Source organism: Geotrypetes seraphini, chromosome 8 (genome assembly GCF_902459505.1).
Source record: "Geotrypetes seraphini chromosome 8, aGeoSer1.1, whole genome shotgun sequence".
Lineage (NCBI taxonomy): Eukaryota > Metazoa > Chordata > Amphibia > Gymnophiona > Dermophiidae > Geotrypetes > Geotrypetes seraphini.
In genome coordinates this window covers 66,472,468-66,484,640 of record NC_047091.1, presented here as the reverse complement: position 1 = coordinate 66,484,640, position 12,173 = coordinate 66,472,468, and the positions used below count along the sequence as shown (strand labels likewise).

General features: G+C 44.4%; 1 protein-coding gene across 1 annotated transcript in view; it reads left to right on the top strand.

Moving 5' to 3' along the window:
• The window catches only part of LOC117365406 (somatostatin receptor type 1-like), a 93,066-nt gene that overhangs the window by 73,653 nt on the left and 7,240 nt on the right, over positions 1–12,173 (top strand). The gene's annotated exons all lie outside the window — the stretch shown is intronic.

The window sequence follows — 12,173 nt, the reverse complement described above, 5'->3', positions numbered from 1 at the left end:
TACTGTTCTCTGTGCTGCCTGGCTGTGATAAAGGGCTGAGGGGGAGCAGATGCACCATGCCCGTCGGCCTGGTGCCGGTGTAGATGCACCATGCAAACCTTGCCGCCAGTGCCGGTGGTGGCAGCAGCAGAAGAGAGGGTTTGGGGCTTTGCTGACTGTGCTGCTGAGAGGGGAGGGGAGACGAGACATGCCGGTGAGGAACCGGTACAACATGGTGGAGGACGGAGGAGATGCATCATCCTGAAGCAGGGGAGCTGTACGGGGACCCCAACAGAAAGAAGTGACCCTGCTGAAGAGGCTGCGGCACCCAGACATCATCGGGGCAGGTACCCACCCCTGGACCACCATAGCAAACCTTAGTTGTGGCCTATGGGGAACTTTGCTTTGATATACGAGTGCTTTGGATTATGAGCATGCTTCTGGAACAAATTATGCTCGTAAACCAAGGTACCACTGTATCAGGAAAGGAATGGAAAACAAAGATAAAAATGTTATAATGCTTTTGTATTGCTCTATGGTACAGCTGCACCTCGAATACTGTGTGCAATTCTAGTTACTGTATCTAAAAAAAAGATATAGAGGAATTTAAAAAGGTACAGAGAAGGGTGACGAAAATTATAAAAGGGATTGGCATACTGCCTATGAGGAAAGGCTAAAGTGGCTAGGACTCTTCAGCTTGGAGAAAAGAAGACTCAGGGGAGATATGATAGAGGTCCATAAAATACTGAGAGGAAAGGGTAGATGTGAATTGCTTATTCTTTCCAGATTATTTGGACTAGGGAGCATGTGATGAAGCTACTAAGTAGTAGATAAAATATTTCTTCATACAACATGTAGTTAAACTCTGGAATTCTTTGCTGGAGAATGTGGTGAAAGCAGTTAGCTTAGCAGAGTTTAAAAATGGTTTGAATAATTTCCTAAAAGTCCATAAGCCATTATTAATATGGCTTGGGGAAATCCACTGCTTACTCCTAGGATAAGCAGCATAAAATCTGTTTTACTCCTTGAGATATTGCCAGGTACTTGTGACCTGGGTAGGCCACTGTTGGAAACAGGATACTGGGCTTGATGGACCTTCAGTCTGTCCCAGTATAGCAACTCTTATGTTCTTAAATTTGCACAGTCTTTGCAGTACATACTCTACAGGGGGCTGTGTATGAGTTCATATGAGTGAGTGTGGGTCTATGTGTATATAAAATGTGCACAGTTAGAGTATGTGTTCGTTGGTGGGGCTGTGTACTGTATGTGTATGAAATTAACACATTTGTTCTTTGGTGGCAGTGTGTGCGTGTCCAGCTCTGTGGGTACCTTGGGTGCTGAGCACCTACAATATTGAGTAAGCTCCCATCAATTTATCCAGGGAGAATAATTTGTATTGTGTTGTCACTCCTAATCTTTTAAAAATGTTGGCACCTATGGGGGGGGGGGGGTGTATGCAATTTGCACAGTCATTACTATATCTGTTCTTTGCAGGAGCTGTGTGTGAGTGTGTATGTGGAAAGCTCTGGTTATGCAGTGCTTTGTTGTTCTTTTTGATTAATTTACAATACCTTCCTGCCTTACTGTTTGCCTTCCCTTTTTCTCCTGACAGTTGATGAGAAACAGAAAGGACCCTCCATTGCCTGGCTGGGTTGCCTTGACAACCAAATGACTCAGGCCTATGAAATTGCCATTAATGATAAGCAAAATATAAATTACCTATGCATGTTATCTTTAAAACCTCTCTTACTGTACCCCTATCAGCTGGAAGAGTTGACCAAGAGTCAAAGAGGATTTACTGGATTAGTAAGATATTTCTGGTGGCAAATTAACCAGGCTAGTACCAGAGGGTATAATAGCAAAATTGTCAAATGCCCACACTAGGAAAGTCTTCCACTTTGAGAATCCTATCTCCTGTGCAAGAGTGGGAAACTCCCTCCCAAAACTAAAGACTTGGAAGGCAGGATCCCAGAACCCAGTGAGAGCTTGTCATCAAACCTCTGCCAAACCAACCTCCTGGTAGCATTTGTGCCAGCACTGTCACAACTAGGCCTTAGTTCAAAGTTCACAGGCCAACTCTTTCTGCCTGGTGGCTTCACACTTTGCACCATAAATGTAGTGATTAAAGTGCCTTATGGGTCTGGGGCCTCCTCTCCATGGTTCATGCATTTGAAGATAGGAGACAGGAAGAAGGTCCATAAGCTTTTGACCATGCTTCATCAATGCTAGCACAGATGCTCAGGGTGATCAGACAAACAGCTTCAAGACTGTAGCTCTCCACCAACATGGTATGGCAGTACAAATCTGCAAAGTGGTGAGACTGGTAAGGTGCCCCAAGGAGGAGAGGGAAAAGATGCAAGACACACACTGAGAAAACTTCTGTTCCATCTGTTATCCTACAGCAGTCTTCATGGGATTTTTTTGTATGTTTGTTTTTGCAGTTTGCACAGTCAGACACATTTTGGAGTGGAGTGGGAAGAGAGTGAATACCACAGTCAGTCGCTATGGGAGCTACAGGTTATAGAAAGTGTGATCATGAACCTCCATTTCTCTTAGGTACCACCCCCCATTCTTGCACATTTAGAGAAAATATTTATGAGAGTGAATCAAAAATTAAATCAATTGTTAAATTATACAATAACTGGAACAGACCTAGCGAAATACAACGTATGTACTTGTACATTGCCTGTTGGATAGTTCATCCATGCACAGTGCAGCGCTCAGCCTTTAGTTATGTGGCAGCCACAAGGTCAGAAACATGGATGTTCCATTGCAAGATTGCACCATCGAAGAACAACGAGTAGTAGTGCACTTTCTGTGGGTAGGAGTGAAATCTGTGGAACTTCACCATCGGATATTGACTCAGCATGGACATAGCACCATGAATCAACAAAAGGTTTAAAGTGGGAAGAATAGGTGTAACCGACGAAGGTCATTCTGGTCACCCATCAACACTGCACGCACAAGACCATATTGACAGGGTGGATGCCTTGATTAGAGAAGCCTGACAGACAACAGTGTCTCAGCTGGCTGCAAATTTATATATGCAGCTATGGATCTGCATTTGCCATAATGCATGATGACTTGGGATGCAGGAGTCTGTTGCATGATGGGTTCCCAAACAGCTTACTGATCTGCACAAGCAACAGCTGTGTGGAGGTTGCCACCCAGTTCCTGAGACGGTATGAAGAAGATCTGAGTATTCTGGAGAGAATTATCACCAGCGTTGAAACAGGGGTTCATCACTGCAACCAAGAGAACACAAAGCAGGATGAAGGAAGCGGCCGAAAAACTTCTTCTCTGCAGGAATGCAGAAGCTAGTTGAACAAATGCGTCGTTTTGCATAGGATTATGTGAAAATATCGATATGTTCAATTGCTCGGTTACTTTTATTAAAACCATTAAATGTATTTTCCCTTTACTTTTTTGTATATAATGTTCTTCTATGCCTAAAGTCAGTTTTACACACAGAAAAATAGTCCTTTTATAAAACTGCACAGGTCTTCACATGTGTTTAAGTAGACACATTCAAAAAGAAGCACAGTGAGCTTGGTTTACAAGCGAGCCACACTTTAATAGCAACCAGTGTATTATATACAAAAAACATACATGGGACTCGACACGGACCGCGTTTTGGCAATTATGCCTACCTCAGAAGTCCAGGTATGAGTCAATTGGGATTACTCAATGCCCATGGATACAGTGGCAAATCTTACAATATAAGATCAGGAGATGTAGTGAGGAGTAGGCATCCCTTCTGCTGATCTTCATGGGGAGGGAGGGATCGGGGGGGGGGGGGGTCTGGGTGGCTACTCAGGCAGGAAGGAGTTGGCATCCCTCTTGCTGATATTCACAGGGGTATGGAGGGGTCTGGGTGGCCACCAAAGCAGGAGGAAGTGGGCATCCCTCCTGACAATATTCACGGGAAGTGGGGTGGTCCGGATGGTCACTGAAGCAGAAGGGAGGGGGCATACCTCCTACTGATATTGGGGGAGTTGGGGGTTTAGGGGGGTCATTGTCAGGAGGGGCCCATCGTTGGGGGATGTGGAGGAGGGTCTGTGTAACCACCAAAGAAGAAAGTGGGTATCCCTCCTGCCAATATTTACAGGAGGTTCAGGGATGGGGGGGTTTACGCATGGCCTGCCACTTTTTCTTTGTTGTTGTTCAGGGATCATCATCAGGAGGGGATGTCGTCGGGGGGGGGGGGGGGGCAGCATGACTTTTTTTCCAATTTTTTTTTTTTATTCTTTATTCATTTTCCAAACTTACAATACTTACAATTTTAAATAGGGACAGATTGTGTGTGTGTAACACACGCACATTATCTATGCCCATTTAAAAAAAGTTGCTGTTCAGCGCTTTATTAACGCTACCACCAGTACTTCCAGACCTGTCGGAGATTTCAAAGCATTAAAAACCAGAACTTTATTTTATGCGTCATGTGGGCATCGATTGGAGAGCTCATTTTAATACAATTATCGGAGGCTGCTATAAACCATTGAACAGACCGTGATTTGCTTTTTTGGGCATCAATAAAAGCAATACTTTGTCACTAAATTGATTAAAACTCATTTAGCGACAATCGTTAAATGCATTGTGAGTTTTGTGCATCTGGGCCTAAGAATCTTAAAGGTGACAGGAAGTAACCAATGTTCTTTATGTAGTAATCAAATTTTCATGCTCCAGTAATAATCTTGACTGTGGTATTTTGAATTAATTGTAATCATTTGATTGCCTTTCAATAGAATATTGCAGTAATCCAAGTGTGTCAGGACTAGGAAGTGATAACAGGGACCAAACGGAATGGATGAGTTTCAGAGATCTGATTTCCAAAGCACAGCTTTGAGTCAATATTGACTCCTAAGATTTTCATTGATTGAACAAAAAGTACAAGTACACCAGCTATGGATATTGAATATGCTGAAATTTGTGTATCCTTCCCAGAGAATATCAGCTCCTTATTTTTTCGAGGTTTAGCTTTATTCTTCAATATCCTTCTCCCCAGCTGTCCAGTATACCCTCCCCCGAGCCAAGTGTCAAGCGTCTGTCTCCTTCCATATGTGTCCACAAGTTGTCCATCATTCCCCCTCCACTCCCCCTTCCCCTGCTAACACTACCACCCCTATTACCCTGCCACTGTCTTCCCCCTTGAGCATGGCACAGGGCCTTTGAGCATCCACATGCACTCAATTTTTGCTGCATCCTACAGACTTTAAGCCTGTATGAGGGGAAGGGGGGTGTTCAAAGGCTCATTTGCACCACTGCCCCTTGAAGGCTGTTGCCTAGGCTAACACCTAAAGGAAGGTCTGCCCTGCACTCTGCAATTTGCTAGCATTTACTTCAGTATTTTCAACCCCTCTGTATTTTACTGGTATCATCTCTGGTATTTTCAGCCACTGCAGTTTGTCCACATGTTGTTTGCTGGTTTTAGTCCCTCGTTGTCGTCTCCTGGACATATGAGGGGCTGCTGAAAAATTCTCAGCCTAACCAAGAAGAGAATGATGTGGAACCATGAAACTTACAAGTTATTCCACACTTTCTTGACACTTTCGTTTCAATGATATGAAATGAAACAAAAAGTGTGGAATAACCTGTAAGGGTGGAATAACCTGGCTGGGCCTCTGCGTGTGCGGATCGCCGGACTTGATGGGCCGATGGTCTAATCCGGAGATGGTAGTTCTTATGTTATGTTCTTATGTTCTTGTTAAAACGCATGCAGATTGTGAAAAATTGCAGGCGGACCTTAGGAAATTGGAAGACTGGGCATCCAAGTGGCAGATGAAATTTAATGTGGACAAATGCAAAGTGATGCACATTGAGAAGAATAACCTGAATCACAGTTACCAGATGCTAGGGTCCACCTTGGGGCTAACGCCCAAGAAAAGGATCTGGGTATTATTGTAGACAATACGATGAAACCTTCCACCCAATGTGTGGCGGCGGCCAAAAAAGCAAACAAGATGCTGGGAATTATTTAAAAAGGGATGGTTAACAAGACTAAGAATATCATAATGCCCCTGTGTCACTCCATGGTGCGACCTCATTTGGAGTATTGCGTTCAATTCTGGTCTCCTTATCTCAAGAAAGATATAGTGGTGCTAGAAAAGGTTCAAAGAAGAGTGACCAAGATGGTAAAGGGGATGGAACTCCTCTCACATGAGGAAAGACTAAAATGGTTAGGGCTCTTCAGCTTGGAAAAGAGATGGCTGAGGGGAGATATGATTGAAGTCTACAAAATCCTGAGTGGAGTAGAATGGCTACAAGTGGATCGATTTTTCGCTCTTTCAAAAATTACAAAGACTAGGGGACACTCGATGAAGTTACATGGAAATACTTTTAAAACCAATAGGAGGAAATTTTTTTTCACTCAGAGAATAGTTAAGCTCTGGAATGCTTTGCCAGAGGATATGGTAAGAGCGGATAACGTAGCTGGTTTTAAGAAAGGTTTGGACAAGTTCCTGGAGGAAAAGTCCATAGCCTGTTATTGAGAAAGACAAGGGGGAAGCCACTGCTTGCCCTGTATTGGTAGCATGGAATATTGCTACACCTTGGGTTTTGGCCAGGTACTAGTGACCTGGATTGGCCACCGTGAGAACGGGCTACTGGGCTTGATGGACCATTGGTCTGAGCCAGTAAGGCTATTCTTATCTTCTTTCTTGGTCTCTTTTATTTTAATTTTTTTATGTGGTGAAATTGTTTACTTCCTATCTATAATTACATTTCTAAAAAAAAAAAAAATAAATGAAAATACAGGTGCATTCACTAATTTTACTAAGCTATGGTAAGCACTAACGCATGCTTACCACAGGTTTTTAAAATCCACTACCATGGGGTATGCTCAGGTGTCCCATGATAGTTTTGACATCTGTATATGCTTTCCATTGCCTTGAGCTAACCAATTAGTGCATGGTTAGTGTGTGAATCCTTAACATCTACAATGTAAGTATAGTTAAGGGCTCACACACTAATGGAATTATTGCACACATGGAAATTATTGCACACACTAGTTTTTAGCCCATTTCATGAACGGGTGCTAGAGTAGATGTCTATTTTGTTGGGGGGGGGTTCTTTGTCTCTTTCTCCTTGGACGCTGTCTGTCAGTCTGTCATTCTTTCTGTCTGTGTCTCTCTCTGGCCCCGTGTCTGTCTATCTTTCTTTCTGTCTCTGTCTCCCTGGTCCCCTGTATTTCTCTGTTGCGCCATGCCTGCCTGTCTCTCAGTGGCCCCCTTCCTATGTCCATAGTGTCCCATCCTATGTTCTTAGTGCCCTCAGTAGTTCATTAAAAAAAAGTCGAGCTGGGCTCCCCGATGATGCGGGGCCATGAAAGTGATGTCACAGGGAAAGCCAACTCTGGCGCAAGCAGCAGGCCAGAGAAGCTGCTCATTCCGGTGAAATTTTAAAGAGGTAGAGGGAGAAAGGAGGGCGCGAGTATGGTGTGGGGGCGCGGAAGGGCGGGTTGGGGCAGAGATACGGATATGGGTGGCGCCACCATCCCAGACACTTCCTACCCATTGGGAAATGGGTCTATGCACTGAAACCTCAACTATGCCAAAACAGCCATCATTTTGCCAGCCTTGTGAAACCGTCTGCACAATGCGCAGCGGCTGTGAAAAAGGCAAACAGAATGCTAGGAATGATTAAGAAGGGGATCACGACCAGATCGGAGAAAGTTATCATGCCACTGTACTGGGCCATGGTATGCCCCCACCTGGAATACTGCGTCCAGCACTGGTCGCCGTACATGAAGAAGAGCAACTAAAATGGTTAAGGGGCTGGAGGAGTTGCCATACAGTGAGAGATTAGAGAAGCTAGGCCTATTCTCCCTTGAAAAGAGGAGACTGAGAGGGGACATGATCGAAACATTCAAGATAATGAAGGGAATAGACTTAGTAGATAAAGACAGGTTGTTCACCCTCTCCAAGGTAGAGATAACGAGAGGGCATTCTCTAAAGCTAAAAGGGGATAGATTCTGTACAAACGTAAGGAAGTTCTTCTTCACCCAGAGAGTGGTGGAAAACTGGAAAGCTCTTCCGGAGGCTGTTATAGGGGAAAACACCCTCCAGGGATTCAAGACAAAGGGCTCCTTTTACTAAAGTGTGGTAGCGTTTTTAGCATGCGCTGCAGATTAGTGCGCGCTGCTCCCCACGCTACGCGTAAAAACTAACACCAGCTCAATGATAGCGTTAGCGTCCAGCATGCGTGGCAATGCAGCGCACACTAAAACCGCTAGCGCAGCTTAGTAAAAGGAGCCCAAAGTTAGACAAGTTCCTGCTGAACCGGAACGTACGCAGGTAAGGCTAGTCTGTTAGGCCAATTGTCTTTGACCTAAGGGCCGCTGCTGGGCACGATGGACCACTGGTCTGACCCAGCAGCGGCAATTCTTATGTTCTTATGTCTTAGAAAAAGAAAGCTCCTTTCCACAGCTTCCCTCTCCTTTTATCTTTCAATGCTTCCTTTAATCGGTACAGCAAGTTACAGTAGTATTCTGCATTAACTGTTTGGCCCCTTGGAAGACGGTCAGTCAGTACAACAACTTCCTGATCCCCTGTGACATGACCTTTCCCGCTGAATTTTGGGTCTTGAATTTCCTTGGCCTTGGAGAACCTGAGTGCCATCATTGCATGGACTGTTGCTTTGTCTCAGGATTATAGTGGTGTAACCATGTTTCATCAGCAGCAACAAGTTGTTCCAAAATATTTGCACCAGCTCCCTGAAAATGCTGGAAAATCAACTTGGAAGTATCCACTTGATGTCGTTTCTCGTCAGCATTCAAACATAGGACAAAGTACTTAGCTGACAGCCTCTGCACACCCAGCTGCTCATGGATTCTACACCCAACACATTCCCTGGTTACCTGTAGCATCTCAGCAATTGATATAGCCGATATTTAGCAATCTGCCAAAATAAGGTCATGGACATTGCTACATCTGAAAGTTTGCACACCACTTCTTCACTGGGGAGTATGATGGGCATTTGTCACTCACCCCCTGCTTTACGAAACTGTGATAGCAGTTTCTAGCGCGGGGAGCTGCGCTGAATGGCCCACGCTGCTCCCGACGCTCACAGGAACTCAATGAGCATTGGGAGCTGCGCGGGCCATTCAGCGCGGCTCCCCTGCGCTAGAAACTGCTAGCGCAGTTTGGTAAAAGGAAGCCTCAGTGTTTGCACCATACATTCATGGATTTCCTTTGAAGTTTTATTCTGCAGGAATAGGAACTACAGGACGGCTTGGAATTCCACATATGAAAATTTCACACTTTTCCTTTGACGTGGTTCAATCAACGATCTGAAATAATGTCAAAACATAGCATTACGATTCCGCAAGTTGGCACTTTGCAAAATAAAATAACACTCTTTTCAGCTACATTGGCAAAATAATGCTCAGAATTTAGGAGGGAAAGGGAATGGGGACTTGCATACTGCCTTTTTTGTTGCTTTGGCATTTCAAAACCGACATTCAAAGCGATGGGCACTGGAGGAATAAGCGACTTGCTCAGGGGTTTGATCTCGCAGTCTCTGGGTGCGGAGGCAGCTGTTCAACCAATAAGCAACAGCTACAGCTGAGAACTTTTCAGCATTCCTTCATAATACAGTTTTATTGACTGTTATGGGTTAGCATGGATTGTTATAGCACAATTTATTTGAGATATCATTGTGAGGGGTTTGTGGTATTTTCTTTCAGTTTGATACTATGGTTTTATGTGTTACTGTTTTCTTTATGTGTTTGTGATTATATTGATTTATATGCTTTTCCGTAAAATGCCTTGACTGTTATTGGAAAAGTGATATAAAATTACAAATAAATAGAAAGTGTGAAGCCTGTTTGGGCCTGTGATGAAAAGCCACTCTTCAACTGCTCCATGCTATGTTCAACTTTTGTATCAGTGTGATATCTGCAAGTGAGTCCCTGGCTAACGTAGAAAGGGGTGGTGGTGATACATTAAGGAGTAAGATAGAGTGGTGAGAACAGAAAGTTGGAAAGTCACAACTATATCATCTCTTGGTGTAAACCGAAAAGGAGCTGCAGAGGAGGGACTGAGGACGAAGATGCTCTGTAAAAGGGTCCATGTTGGAGGCCACCAAAGAAGTTATTGTTTGGAAGTGGTGTGTAGGTTAATCTTATGAAGACGTGATTGACATGTTAAGAACATAAGAATTGCCGCTGCTGGGTCAGACCGATGGTCCATCGCACCCAGCAGCCTGCTCACGCAGCGGCCCCCACTGCCCTAACTGAGACCAGCCCTACCTGCGTTCGTTCTGGTTCAGCAGGAACTTGTCTAAACCTTGTCTTGAATCCCTGGAGGGTGTTTTCCCCCATAACAACCTCCGGAAGAGCATTCCAGTTCTCTACCACTCTCTGGGTGAAGAAGAACTTCCTTAGGTTTGTACAGAATCTATCCCCTTTTAACTTTAGAGAGTGCCCTCTCATTCTCTCTACCTTGGAGAAAGTGAACAACCTGTCTTTATCTACTAAGTCTATTCCCTTCATTATCTTGAATGTTTCGATCATGTGCCCCTCTCAGTCTCCTCTTTTCAAGGGAGAAGAGGCCCAGTTTCTCTAATCTCTCACTGTACGGGTAACTCCTCCAACCCCTTAACCATTTTAGTCGCTCTTCTCTGGACCCTTTTGAGTAGTACCGTGTCCTTCTTCATGTACGACGACCAGTGCTGGACGCAGTATTCCAGGTGAGGGCGTACCATGGCCTGGTGCAGCAGCATGATAACCTTCTCCGGTAGTGGAATCTGTTTTCCATTCTGAGGCTTCTTGATATGGCTGTCAAGTGATTTAATGATCGGCTGCAAGGCTGACATCTTGCCTCTACAGCGTACTGAGTAAATAAATGTGAAAAAAACATGTTGTTTGTGCCTGACAATCCCTGATAGCACAAGGCTGGAGTAGGGACTGATAGAGAAAGAGTTAATTTTCTCTGATGTGCCCCTTTACCGTCTGGTTGCAGGAGAGCAAGGCCTCCTACTGATGTGGTGCCATGTTTAGCATAGCTATGTAGAGGTGTTTCCCTTGTTTTTTTCTTGGTTGTTCTTCATTATGGCTGAAATGTGAGTTAATGGTGAACTCCCAGGTTGACTGCTGGTCTGTACCACCCATTGAGTGCATATGTCAGCGCAGAGCTTTATATAATGACACCCTGTGTGATAGTGGAGATGCTATGTAGCAATGTGGTAATAGACAGGAGGCGCTATAGATGTCTCACATACCGGGGTTGTGAAATTTACTATATTGAACCCTTCAGTTAACCTGCTTATGTGCAATATTAGTTGTCTGCATGCACATTTCTAGGAGCTGCTTTATCACTGTGACTTCTGTACATCCATTGTATGTTATGGGTCAGAACCAGCTGTCAGCTGCAAACTTTAGCTGTTAGAATACCCTTATAATACAGTATAGTATATGAGGCAGGATCCATCCCTACTGCCCAGGAGGGAAACTCATAAGATATGAGGTGATAGAACATAATCATGTCGGAATCTGAAAAGTTGTGGAAAGTCGTCTCTGGATTATAGAAGACTGCTTAGTTTATCCTTGCTTCTGAAATTTGTTATCAGGGAAACATCATGAAAGTGGATTGGATAATTTGGGTCTGTACGGCTCCATCACAGAAACCCCCTTCCTACTCCAGTTTTTAATGACAATCAGCAAAGCAGGGGCCTTTCCACTTTCAGTGTGCTCAAAATCAAACTGGTGGCTAAGCTACACCATCTTTCAAAATGGGTTATCACCAGTATTTTTGTGTTTGTGTGTGTAGCAGGGGGAGGGGCCAAATTCTGCATGAACATGAATGTCATAACAGCTGAAATGTTTAAAAACACCTGTTGCACTGACACTATGCTGCATATCAATCCCCAACAGCGGCTGGACTACATATGGAGCAGTGTCTCCCTGCTCATACACCTGAGGAGCCCCCAGCATCATTCCCAGGCTGTATCTGCAAACAGAACTCATCATCACTATGGCAACAATTGCACGATGGAGCAACCCTTCCCCCCACAAGCCCACTGATATAGACTATGATGGAATGTGGATGTACAAGGTCCATTCCTAGATACAGGAATGCAAAGGGAAGCAAGAAGTAACCAGGAAAGAATCACAAGTGCAAGGGTGCATCCTGGAGTGTGCAGAGTTGCCCTGACTCAGAAGAGAGCAGATGGTAGGGCTTCAAGCGACATAGCCTTCC